This window comes from Aptenodytes patagonicus, chromosome 2 (assembly GCF_965638725.1).
Source record: "Aptenodytes patagonicus chromosome 2, bAptPat1.pri.cur, whole genome shotgun sequence".
Lineage (NCBI taxonomy): Eukaryota > Metazoa > Chordata > Aves > Sphenisciformes > Spheniscidae > Aptenodytes > Aptenodytes patagonicus.
The window spans coordinates 80,934,044-80,948,222 of NC_134950.1; the positions used below are offsets into that span (position 1 = coordinate 80,934,044).

The 14,179-nt window shown below is 39.3% G+C and overlaps 1 protein-coding gene across 8 annotated transcripts in view; it reads right to left on the minus strand.

The window, feature by feature from the left end:
• SEMA5A (semaphorin 5A) overlaps positions 1 to 14,179 on the minus strand; it is a 365,023-nt gene that overhangs the window by 305,493 nt on the left and 45,351 nt on the right. Inside the window, exon 1 of one of the 8 annotated variants that reach the window (XM_076330325.1) lies at positions 2,682 to 2,741. The exons of the other annotated variants lie outside the window; for them this stretch is intronic. The gene's annotated coding sequence lies outside the window, so the exon portion shown is untranslated. Of the gene's footprint in view, positions 1 to 2,681; positions 2,742 to 14,179 lie in introns of those variants that run through there. 8 annotated transcript variants of the gene reach the window in all.

Genomic DNA, 14,179 nt, shown 5'->3' on the forward strand with positions numbered 1-14,179 from the left:
AACTTCATAGAAGTCCTGTACAAAAGGTAGCTACTCTCATAAAAGCCAAGGAAATAAATAATTCCCTTCATCGCACTGAAAAAAATACTGTCTATTTTATAACCTGACTAGGTCTCTGTGAGGAAAACAGACTTGATTCTTAATGTAATCATGGACTTATATCAGCGTTTTATTGTAACAGAGTTAAAAATGTTAAGTGATTTAAAGTACGTTTATTTCTAAAAATGCTACCTTGTTATTATTATAAGGAAATGTATGCCATTGGTATGAAAAAAAAAAAAAAAATTAGAGTGCAGTCTTGGTTTTCCCTCCACGCATCTAACTACCATTTCTGAGTATAATAAATGAGCAAGGCAGTCACATTCCCATTTTGTTTTCCTTGGGTCTTTCACCTAGCAACAAAGAACAGAAAAAAAACCAAAAACCAGTTTAAAAGGACTGCATGAAAAGTGCAAATGCACAAAAATCGACAGGAACTCCAAAAAATGCAGTTATTACTTTAATCTCAAAAGTATTTATCCAGCCTCCACTACCTTCTCACGGAAACAGTACATACACATACAAAAGCAGAAGGAGAGAAAGGGACAAAGGTGACAAAGTGACTTTTTTCTCCTTACCACGCACACCCCCCCACACCCCCTTAGCCCTTGGGTATCTTCTTGCTGCACATACTCAAACCTGTTCTAGGATATATCCACTTTTTCAATCATCCCAAGAGGTTGCTCTGGAAGCTAAGAGACTACCAGAATGCAGAAGCACTGTTACCTCCTTTCCCCTCAAAGATAATCCCAAATTCAGGTTAGGAGCTATGGCGGTGTAAAAAATTTCGGTGGACAGCCGCAGAGGGAACTTCATATTCCCTTTGCACTCATGGTTTAAGGAAGAGGGATTTAGTCAAACTCTTACATCTTTAAATGCTAAAAATGTTCCACATGTCCATACTGTTCTCTCTAAGAAGTTAGCAAATGCCCCATGGCATCAGGCCAATGGTCCATCTAGCTCAGTGCTGTTTCTCCAACAGAGCAGTAAGAGATGTGTCCTGGGAATACCACAGGCTTGGCCAATTTCTGTAGCCTAGTCCTTCCTATTCCTCCGAAGCTCTTGAATTAGAGATGTTGGAGGGCAGTATTTTTAGTATCTATTTATGGACCTGTTGTCCATGAATTTGACAAACCCCTTTTTGACCCCGTCTGACACTCTCTGTCTCCACTACCTCCTGCGGCAGCAAGTGCCAGGAGCTCACCGCTGTCTGCAGCTCCATCGAGTTCCAAGTTTCTCTCAGTTCTTGTATTGCAGGAATTAGTGAACAACAGTTCCCCACTTCCCATATTGTGATTTTCTAAAATGCAGTCAGCTCTCCTCCCCCCGCACAGTCTGTTCCTCTCCACCATGAAAAGTCCCTGGCCTTTTTATTCCCTCCTCCTACTGCATTTATCCATCTCTTAATGACTACTCATCCATCCCTACTTTCAAATAGCTCCAGGGACAGAGGCTCAGTTACTGGCTGCAGCATAGCCCACTTGGAAAAATTTCAAAGGAAAAAAAAAAATCAAACATCTGGTAAGAGAAGAAAGGAAGTACGGCCGCCTGACTTACACCTCACGTGCTGGACAAAAGCTCACATTTGAAACAAAAAGCTCATAACAACATTAGTTTGAATACAGACGTGGTAGTATCATTCACTAACATTCAATAACATCAAACTTTTTCTGGTTTTAAAAGCATTTTTATTTAATTAGGAGTTCTCAGAAATATATCCATGTTTTCATGAGCATTCATAATAACCCTTTGATATAGTTAACGAGATGGTTACCTATCTCACTCCTGTACAAGAAAGCAGTCAAAGATGGTTTGCTGTCTTTCCCAGAACTAAATAGATGTAAAGAAACAGGATTCAAACCTAATTTTTAAGACCTTTAGTGCCTTACCTAGGTCAAAGCCCATTTCTCCTTTTTTTTCTGGACACTTGCTCAGAACCATTCCATGCTATGCCGCAGCACTTCTTTGTGCACACCTCTATCCAGATATGGAAATACTACTTATCACCTTGAAATTATATAGTGCTCCAATTCCTCCTCCTTTTTCATGGCAAAGGTTCTAAATAAATTCATTATGCTTATCTGCTTTTGAATCCCACCTATGCCAAACAGTTCTCAAAAAAATATTTCCTTCTTTTTGTTTCCCCTATCCAGAAATGTTCTTCACAATTACTCTTCTGAACAGAATGAAATATTTCTTCTCTTCAGGAACAAAACAAAAACTAAAGCCAGCTGAAATTTGGATGCTGTTTTTCAGTGCTTTCTTACAATCAACACCATTTTACCAAGTGAACAGATAAAGTGAGCTACAAGTCAGCAAAAGAAGTCATCATAGCAATTTACCACTGATTGGAAAAATATTAAATAGCCTCAGGCAAATCAGTCATTAACTGCTACTGATTTGGAGGGTGATATAGTATTAATAATTCAATAAAAAACACTTTGAGCAATAAAAGCTTAGGGTTATTTATTTAACCAATTAGATCCTTTTTGGCAGCATCCCTGCTTTTGAATAAATCATGCGTGTTCTTCAATTAATCATGAGAATTGAAAACTACAAATCTGCAGTCTCTACCTTCCAGTCAAAGAGATACATTGCGCAAGAAGCCCAAAAGATTAAGGGAGAAAATAAGCATAACTTACATTCTCTCTCAGTGGACAAAAGAGAGCTGGCACTTGAAGATGTGCTAATTAGCAAAGCTTGGCTACTGGTGCTTAACGATCTGTTCCTCATGCACCGCTTTCCGAATCCACTGAGAGACAGGTACAAATTGCACCTATAAAAAGTTATAACCATTAGCATGCATATGAGGTGCATCTTGTTACCACTGATGTTCAACAGTCCCCTCTAATCTGCGAGAGGCAGAAAGACGCAAATGTATAACTAGAACATGATACTGCATTACCATGCATGTCATTTATTAACAGCTTTATTTTATTCAGAAACCTCAGTGTGACAAGCCATTACCACCCTGGCAGCCTAAAGTCATGGGGGGGTTCTTCAGCGTTTTGAATGCTTCTGTTTCGGTCTTTCTCTCTCCAGGGAATTGGTACGCGCCTCACGGGCCATATAAACCACTTAATTCTCCACCATAAATTCTAAATTCCTTACAATACGGTCCAACTCAAATTCCTTGGTTTGGGTCTCTTCTTCAGTGAGCCAAACAAACTAAACTCTCTGGAGTGCACCCACAACTGGCCTTACAAGCTGAATACTCAATTTTCTCTTATTCCTTTCATGAAACATAATCAGATTGGCTCTGCTTATTTGGACAAAAGCCAAAATTAGCCATTATAAATCAAACAATCTGCTTCTATCTGATAGCTGAACTGGCCTTAGCAAATGGATGAAAGGGAAATATAAAAGATGAGGGAACCCAACCCAGCCATGGCCCTCACTTCCACAACTCACAATGAAGTTGTGTCCTTATAATTAAGTCTTTTGATATTTAAACTGGGATTTCATGTAAAAAACAGAAGGTGATGTTTATTTAATTTTAATGTTAGTCATCCCAGCAGTAATGCCTAGCATTTTGAAAAGCAATCTTTGTAGTGATCATTTCAAAAAAAAGATTTCACCTTCATTACGCATACTGGGATCTGTCAAACTCACTTTTGAGAGAAATCAATGAATGCAAAAGCAACGTAGATCCTATATATGTACCTGAAATTACAACAGTAAACTAAAAAAAAAAAAACAAAACAAAAAAAACAACCCACAAAAAAAACCTAAAACACCCCACAACAACAAAATCCAGCACCCCCCGCAACTTTTCCAGAGTAAACTAAAAATCCCACTTCAAAACTATTTCATTTCATCTTAATCCAGTAAGATTACTAATTCTGGTGAAGAATTAGGGGAGATGTGTTTGTTCATTTTTAACTGTCAATACCTCATTTCTCTGTAGTGGTTTGGGATTTGGGGGGGTTGGGTGTTGGGGTTTTTTTTAAGTAAACGTTGTTTAAGACATCACTGTGTCACTGCTTAATCCACCATTTCCAACGTGGTATGTTTATACCACATCCATATCTAATCACCTAGCCACACGCCCCAGTTTTCTGAGGGGAAGCATTTGGGCAAATAGCATGAACAAAGGACTTTTTCGTCTCCGCACCTGAAACAAACCCAAACTTCTAGGTATTTACCTCTATTCGCAGAGTCAAGCAGCTTTAATTAAAGGAATGCTTCCCCAACTTAATGAACATCTTTTTTAAAAAAAAAAATTCTCTTCCTATTAAATTAAATTAATTTTCTGGTTTCATTAACTATTCAGTAAGCCCTCAGTGTAAAATTTTGGTATTAAGTCAGACCAGTAACAGTTGGAGGGGGGGGGAGTGAATCCCCTGTCCTAGAAGAGCAAGGAAATGCTTCAAATCTCAAATGTATATATAAAAAAAAAAAAAAGGACTTGGTACTGTATGAAACTACATAGCAATTTCTAGTATTTCAGAACAAGAGACCCATACATATTCCACACCTAAAATTTCTCTTCTCTAATAAGGATTTTAGAAGATACAGGGTGTGAGTGTGAATTCTGCGGCAAAGAGTTTGAAAACAATCATCAACAGACTCATACTAGTGCACCCACACTAGGAGCACAACATACTTGCACTTCGACAACCCTGAAATGTCAGCAAAGGACTGAAATGCAGCAAACATTTAACAAGTCACAGCAATAATAATATTCCCATTATTAATTATTGTTCAGGCATCTAGAAAGTACGTTATATGGTTCCAATACAAAAACCCTGACCACAACTGAAGGCAGTAACTTTGACCTAAGACAAAAAGCAAGATACACAAAAAAGGTGGACGGCTGAATAAATAGCACCACAGTGACAACAATGTAATCATACAGCAAGCAAAGCACACAGCTGTTTTAGGGGATACTTTTGGCTTTTCAAACTCTTCTCCTCAACTCTCATGAGGAAGGCAATGTGCTACTCCTTCCAGAATTGAGCTTCAGCATCTGTTCTGCTAAATGATGATGATTCTGTCCCACTGTTTCTCAGTGATGCCCAGACTAAGAGTGCATAACTCTTGTGAATATGTAACTGAAGCTTTCAAGCCACCAACACCAGGCGTCAACCAGCAGTTTCCTCCTTTCCACTTCCAAACAACTCATCTCTCTTTGCTCTCCTATTTTTTCCAGTGTTGTCCTCTTCCTGTCACAGTTGCTCCCCACCACCCACTACCTCCTATTCTGCAGGGAACCTATTACTACACGTCGTAAGCATCTGCAGTGGAACAGGCATACAGGGTTTTCTTCCTTCTCCTCTCCTTTAGCCATGTAAATAGAAGGGGAACAGTGAAACATATAGTAATACAATACTGATTAATCTGGATGTGACCGTAGATTTGAAGCCATTCCTTTTTGTATTACCAGACAAAAAGAATTACGTCAAACAAGCGGTGAAAAACATGACTGATATGAGAGTACAGACCTGGAAATAAGACTGTCTACAGAGGAAGCAAACCTTTAAGGGCAAAATTAGCTTTAACTGAAGAAACATGATAGCTTTCACCCCAGAATTCTGAAAGAACTGGCCCATGAAGTCACTGGTGTGACAGCAAAGAGTTTTAGAACCGATCTTATCAAGACAAACAAAAATACTTGAGTGGAAAAAATATTTGCATGGAAAACAAAAAACCCACCATCTATCTTAAGTCAAGAGGGAGGGGAAAAAAGTGAAGCAGCCCATGATCAGGAGCAGTCAGGCACACAGGGAATTACTTTCTTTCAAGATGAAAGATGGTTAATTACCAGAAGTGGAAACATACTAGAAACCTAGGAAGGACACGAATGCAAATAAACCAAAATAATTCAAATGTTCATGTGTATGACATTTAAAGGAAAATACATTCCTTGCCTTAGAAAACAGAAGATAGGAGACTCTTCAGTATGGAGTGGAATTTGTAAGTAGTTTCTATAAAAACTTGTGGTAATCAGATAAAGCTACTTTATAAACAACTATATATTATATGCAAAATATATTCTGAATATGAACATTTCCTTCGGATTTCTACAACATTCTCATACTGTAAAACCTCAACAACAGAAATTCTACCTGCAAATTTGCTCTAATGACTTTTCTTAGCTCTGCATCAAACTCTTCTCAGCAGTTTACAGCCCTTGCACAGTAGCTATAGCATGTCCTGCACTACACTCATCACTTAGCATTTCATATAATCATTCTGGGTTGGAAGGGACCTCGGGAGGCCCCTAGTCCAATGTTCTGCTCAAAGCAGGGACAACAGTGAATTTAGACCAGGCTGCTCAGGGCTTCATCCAGCACGCTCTTGACAGCCTCCAAGAACGGAGATTTCACAATCTCTCTGGGCAACCAGTTCCAGTACTTAAAATTATCTTCATAGTGATTTTTTTTCCCCCTTTTGGAACTGGAAACTCCATGCTTCAATTTAGGACTTATCTCTCATTCTCCCACTGTGTATCTGCTACTAGGCCTCCTCATGCCACCTCTTCTGCAGGCTGAACAAGCCCAGCTCTCTCCGTCTCTTCTCTCCCTTATGTGCTCCAGTCCGCTGACCATCTTGTTGGCTGTCCACTGGATTCACTCAAGTTTATCAACACTCTTCTTGTACTACGAGGGCCAAAACCAGACACAGTATTCCACACGTAGTCTAACAAGTGCCGAATAATGGGGAATAATCACTTCCCTCCACCTACTGGCTAGACTCCCATTGACATAACCCAGGATGCTGTTAGCCTTCAGCACTGTCAGGGCACACAGCTGGCTCATGTTTAGACTCCTGTTAACCCACCCCCAGATCACTTAACTCTAAATGAAGTCATCTTAGTTGCATTACAATTTTTATCCTCACAATGATATCTATATATATTTATCCAGATATTCTCAGCCACAAAACTGATGCTCTGAACTACAGTATAAACTTTTTGACGAAAAACATTTCACAAAAAAAAAAAAAAGGCTAGCTAAGAAAACAATGGACACATTCAAGTACTGTAACTTAAAAAAAAAAAAAAAGAAAGAAAAAAACAAACAGATCTGTTTGGAAAGAGTTATTTGAATACAAAAGATAACCAAAACCCAAAGGCATGGTAAAACAAATAAATCAAAAGTTTTACACAGATCAACAGGCACCCTGAAACTGATTTTGCCACTTTTACGGTACTAGGATTTTGTTGAGCACGCAAGCTCAGAATTGGTGAAATGAAGCTAAGTTATCATATTATCACTTCGAGTGACCGTAGCACCTTGCACTTCCAGTCAGAGGCTGAGCTCTTGCAGAAGGATTTTCAAAATTATTTTTAAGTTTAAGTAATCATCAACCAGTGTCCCTGAATTTTTAAATGTTTGACAAAAATTCTGATGAGCCTGTGTGTGTGTAAATCATTAAGCAGCTCCAATTTCTAACTTTGCACTTGCATTTGACAAACTTTGGAAGAGCTTTGTTTTCCCACTTCAATATGCAGCAATTTCATTATTCCAAAGAATGTCAAAGCATGCAGACATCTGAACAAGTCATTAACAATTTAACAAACATACAAACATACTCTGAAGAGTAACGGATCAAAACAATGTGATCAACTAAATTATTACGCTTGCAGGATATCCAAGTAATTTCTTAATTCAATTAATCCAATATATTTAAATAATCGACTTAAATCAATAAACATAAAATATTTTGTCTTCATTTTAGCATCCTGCAGTTCACTGGAACGTAACGAGCACTAATTAATCACATAAATAGAATAAAAATTACTGGAATGAATGCTGGAATAATTCACTGTGCTTATAATTTGAGTTATAACATTTTTCATAGGAAGTGCATTAGCTTCCAGCCTCAACACTAAATATTTAAACTTGTAAAGTTTCAACTTCATACCCCTGAAAAATTAACTTGACAAACACAGATGGCTTTCACAGTAAATTTTCACACTGACCAACAAACTTCAAATAAATCACCATCTTGGTCTCAAAAGTGTTGTCATAAAAAAATCCATCACATTGCAAATACTGTTTTTTAAAAAATAAGAACTAGAGTCTAACCATTTAAACATACAGCATTGTTTGAATACATTAAAAACAAATCATCTTCAGAGGTCTGTATTACCAGAACTACTCCACAATTTCAACACCCATATATCATTTTATATGAAATAAGAATAGTAACTCTTACTCTAGACATTTTTTATGGCCCTGACACCATGATCCAGTGATGAAAGATAAAAACAATCTGGCCACTGGGCAAAGAAAGAAAAGCATTGCCACTGCAGCGTTGTGCTCTCCTTCCAAAACTGAACCCCCTCCAAAGCAGATCTCAGTTGAGCTTCTGCTCATGTTAATGGCAATCTGGATTAATGGATGTAGAAGGAAGAAAAGCACCTATATGGGTGCCTATGCATAATTCACACTGCAACCACATGGAAATATTTGCATGTCCCCTTGATTAAGATGCAATGCGAACCTTATATTCAGTTCTAAAATAATTATGTGCTTATAACAGAGTAACACATTGTAGTGACAACTCGGATATGCTTTCAGGCCAAACACGCAAACAAAAGATTACATCTATGCAAGCACACAGCCTGATAGCGACAAGCATTCTTAAAAGTCCTAACCCAGCATTATCTCTGCAAGAAAAACAGGATCAACCCTTTTAACTACGTTTGTGAAGTCTTCTAGTCTTCTAGAAGGCATATTTAGAAATTCAGAATCTAGAATTTAGTGGAGAAGCATTCAACCAGCGCATGAAACCCCTTCAGAAGCACGAATGCTTCTGAATGCTCAGCACGACCATTCAAGATAAACACTGTACAAAAATCACTGCCAACTCTAGCAACGCAGGTAGAACAAGACTCAAAACTCATCCATGGAGATCCTCTAGATGTAAAATTTCCTAACTGGAGAATGGTCACTTCACATGTGGAGATGGAGGGACCAATGCCCTTGGGAGGCACGCCCCCCCAGCCCTGGCAGGGCCTGTGGAAGCAGCCCTTGCTGCAGGCGGGAACGCTCTGATTCTGAGCTGCCACCAGCTGGGGCAAGGCCCCCCAGCCTGCACAAGCACCATCACTCACAAAGCCGTGAGGTCACTCAGATCAGGGACTAATCCAGCCGAAAACTAGTCCCTTCTGTTTCTGCTTCTGCTCTTCCCTGGTTCTGGAGATGAATAGGGATAGGGATGATGATGAATAGCCACTAGGGACAACGTCTGTTAGCATCAGTGCAGACCACTCGTTAAGTACAACCTGAGAAGACACAGCATGATGGTACAACCCCTCCTCCTCCCCCGCTGCTTTTGTACCAGTGGGGTTATTTGGCAAGTTGCTGTTACAGCCAGCTGAAGTGACCTACCAACAGCGTAGTAATGGCCTCAGCCAGCGCAAGAGAAGGCCAGGGCCACACGGCTGGGAGCAGGAAGCATTGCAGGACAGAGACGAAGCCCTTCCTCGTCAGTGACAGAAGGCCTGTGCATGCTGTACCCAGCGCAGGTGTCAAGCATTGGTAGCGGCAGGGTCTGCAAGGGGCGGCCCCTTTGAGGAGCGGCTGGGGCTGCCCCGTGCCGGACACAGCCGGTTCCAGCTGGCTCCAACGGCCCCACCGCAGGGCACGGCCGAGCCCCTCAGCCACGGGCGGGCGCCTCGGGGAAAGCCTGGCTGAGAAAGGGCAAAACGCTGCCCGGCAGCCGGGGCTGAGGGAAACGGTGTGAGAAAGAGCCCTGCGAGCCCCGGGGGGAGAGCAGGAGGAGGGGAAGAGGTGCTCCAGGCGCCCCAGCAGAGAGAGAGATGCCCCTGCGGCCCCTGGAGAGACCCCGGTGGGGCAGGAGAGAGAGGCTGGGTGGGCATCTGGCAGCCAGCTGAGGTCAACTCACCACACATCCATGGGAAATACCCTTAGACCAGCTGAAACTAATGCTGAAAGCACACTATAACACTCTCAAATGTTGCTGTACACCCTTGTGTTTCATCATCCATATTTAGTGCAAAGGCCAACACACAGATGCAGTGTCAAGTTATCAAATGAAAATATAATTTCAGGTTTCTGTGTTGATTTAAGCTCCCAGAGTTTTAGCAAATGATGCTGCAAACGGTGCTGGCTTTTAAAGGACAAATCCAAATGTTACACGCTTTAAAAAAATAAAAATTCCTTGTTCTTTTTAGAAATAGTGTGGCTATAAAAGTGCAAAAATAAGTCAGAGACTCAAGGTCACATATAACACCTGCAACTGTTTTAAACTCATTAGATCTCAAACAAATAGGTCCTTTGTTTGCAGCCTACCTTCCATATTTTCAGAAGAATATTTTACTTTAAAATAGTTCATTTTTTTTAATAAAACAGCAGTATTTTTTTCCTTCTTCTCCTCCCTATTGCATTCTAAGAGCTCATACGCTACCACTATCAATATCCAGCATCCAGTATCATAACTACTATCAATTTCAAATGAAATAAGCTTTAATTTCAATAAAAGACTCCTTCCGTTTCTCTTACAGGCAACCATGCCCTCTGACAAATCAGCTGTCCCAAAAGGATTCCCAACCAAACTAGTAAGCAACTCCTAGGAGGCTCCTAGAAGCCTTCTCCAGTGACCCAATATGAAGTGACAGTACTTAGCTGCCAAAAAATTTGGGGAATTGTTAACATGCTGTTGAGCCTCTTCAATGCAGGAACATCTACTGCCCAGTGCAGGAAGGGAGAGTGGAAATGCTGAGACCCACCCATCATTTCTGACACAAGAGGGTAAGCTAAAATTCCCCCACCAGAAAGAATAGTTGAGTTTAGTCCTACTGTATCTCAAGCCAGGTATTTCAGTGGCACTACCTTTTTAACTAAATTGACTTTTACTAGCCTGAATCATCATCATCTGAGTTAATAACAGTTTTGTTTAGTTTCTCCATTACTAAGGAAAGTGTTTCCATTAAAAAAGGAGACTTCATGTAGAAAGGTATTGAGTAACTGGCAACGTAGTTTGAAAAATGTTACACTATCGTTTACATGTCCAAACTGGTTAAATTAACTCTTTAAATAAGCCATTCATCCATAATAAGGAGGAAATTAAGCAGTTTAGCTATCACCACTTGAATGCTACAAAGCCCCAAAGGGGGGAAAATACACATACTTTATACATAAACAGTTGGAACCACTCACTATGGAGAAAGCAACAGCTGATGAGGTTTTAATAGGGAACAGGGGAAAAAACAAACTCCTGCAAAAGCCTACAGACTAGAAAAGGGTGAGCTAGGCAGCTCATATGAGACTGCAATTAATTTTACTATTTAAATGCTTACTCCTAATGTATATGCTGTCACAGAAGTCTATAGGAAAATCACTGGCTTAAGTGAGGTCAAAAAATAAGGGGTGAGGAAAAATGGAGGGGAAAAAAAGATGCTACCAGTCATATTTTTCCCCTCCACTTCTTGATTCATGAAGTGTAGTAATTCTGTTCTAGCCCTAGGGCTGCTTTCAGTTGGACACATCTGCCGCAACTGCTACTGCTGGTCATTCCAGTATGCTGGGGTTTTCAAAATAAAACTGTGTCAAATTTAAATGCAAGATGAAGAATGCAGTGGACCCCTATGCCAATAAACTCTGCTGAGCGAATTATTTTGGGGTGCATGTTGCACAGCAGCGAGGGTATAGGCAAGGGAAGGGAGGCCAGCCCACTGAGCCAGTCAAGATGGGAGAAGGTGGATCAGAAGACAGCAGCAGCTGTTTTGGAGAGGTGTCAGCAGCTAGAGCCAAGCCCACCTGAGACAAGCTTGGGAATCCCTGCTTTGATCAAATGCCTTCCCCCCATAACAGCATGCTTATACTACCATGCTGAAACACAGTGGTCTCGGGAAAAAACTCCTTGCCTGCACGTCATTTGCCCCAAGTGGGTATTGGTAGAGTAATGGCAGGATTATAACATAGGCACTCAGTAGATATCCATTTAATTTTATTAATGCCATATACAAGAAAGATTTTTTAACGTTATTAATTAATTTGATTTTTACTTAATATATTGTTTTCCTTTAATATGCACAGTATTGAGAATCACAAGAATATTTTATTGCATATTACTCACACGTTTATTAAAAACCTGCCAGCACTTGCATTAAAGTTGCTTACTAATTAGAAACTTTTCAATTGTTTCAATTAAATCCTTTAGGATAGTGCTAACAGTTTAGTACTTTAAGCAAGAAGGTGTCTAAAAAGTTCCTATGTTATTAACGTTTTACTAAAATGTGGTTTGCCAGGAAGCTGAGAGGGCAGAAAAATGAATTAGGGATGAGCAAACCAGGGCAGCTGCTACAGAGAAAACTGATTCCCTTCCCCCCCAACCGACTCCCCCACCCCGAGCTTAGGTCCAAATGACTTATTAAGATTTAAATGTAACTGAGTAAAATAAAAGAGTTTGCCACAACCATACAATTATCATATAACAATATTCACATTACATTTGAATCTTCTAATATGTATTCATAGGGAAATTTATACAAATAGTTTTGTATCAGTTTCAGTATTCTGCAGTATTAAAAAGGGTTCCACTACTAAAAAAGATGCAGTAGACGAATGGGAATGCACAGTTATTACACAGTTTAAACATCTTTTCCTTTTCATTTGGTGATTTGTTCCTGAATGGGTTTTTTTGGGACAGCTATATAAAAAAATACTAACTTGTCTTCACATACCAAGACACATACTGACTTTATCAAAAATATGTTCCTACTATTTCCTAAATCATAATTTCTTGTTAATTCATACTCAGACTCATTTGTCATTTTTTCTTCTAAGTACTAAGATGACAATGCAAGAGCTACCAGGTCTTTCATCATGGCCCATATATTAACCATTCTGATTTGTTTTAAAAGAGAGTTTTTACAGAGAAGCCAAGTAGGATTTCCTCCAGGAGAGATACTGACCTTTGAAAGTATTATCCTACTAGTGTCCCATTTTTTACAAAGAGTAAACAAACCTGTAGCTTCACTGATAAAAGCCTACTATGTTTCAGGGTACTTTAGGAGCAGCAGTCTTCTCTATGTAAGGATACAAAATTTTAAATATACAAATGCCTTTTCAGAATAATCTCAACCTTACGCATTTTTTTTCCCCAGAAATCTTAGGCATCACAGCAAGTTCTACAAAAATGAAATGTCACTGATCAGCAATCACTGACTGAAAGTAGAGAGTTTTCACACGGAACCACAGAAATGCTTTTTCCCCCCCACCAATTTATATCACTGGGTTTTGCACACCAAACTTTCTTTGATCTGGCAAAAGGTCTTTCCTAACCTTTTGCAAATATAAATGTTAACATGTATACTCTTCCAAAACATAACCAAAAGGCCTATAATCTGCATTTTATAGATGACCTCTTTAGAGATTTGTCTAACCCCTGTTCTTAACATCTCTAAATCTTTAACAGAGAAAGTCTGGATCTGGATACTACATTTGTTTGAGGCAACATGAGACAACAAAGTTAAACTTTGTGAAGTAAAAAACAAAAAAAAACACAGGAATTGCCTTAAGAAGGAATATATCTGCTTTATCTTCCACTGGAAGTACCTATACGCAAAATATGACTTACTCCAGGGAAGCTGAAAACACAATTCAGGAAGAATTACAAGTATATTTAACAAGTACACTAACTGTGCTGAATTAGATCAAAACCATTAAACCATGAATGCACATTTTTTCTAAGTGAAGACTGCATCTTTTACACCAGCTTAATGTCTTTTGCTGCAGAACAATGTCATGTTTCATAACAAGAATTATAAATTTCAGATCAGTTTAGCTGTTCAAGGTTATGCATTTGTGGCAGTCATCTAGTGCTTTAATATAAATCACAAGTTCAATATTGTATCTAAAGGTAACAACATATCATCAGTGTATGCTAGTCTTAAAGTCTCAAAAATATTTCAGAACTTTTGAAACAATAATTTCAAGCAAACTATCATAACAACAACAGCTGGGCCGATATTTAAGTGTAATTTTTTAAAAATGCATTTCTACTACTGTTAGTTATATTTAGGATAAATAAACGCGTCCCTGCATTTCAAGCTATGAAGTTACAACGCCTGTAGTGCAGCTGTTTGCACAGGATGGTTCAGTGGCTAAGGCCAGGCAGTCTGGCACTGATGTATCGATATTCAACTCGGCAGATTAGCGTAAGC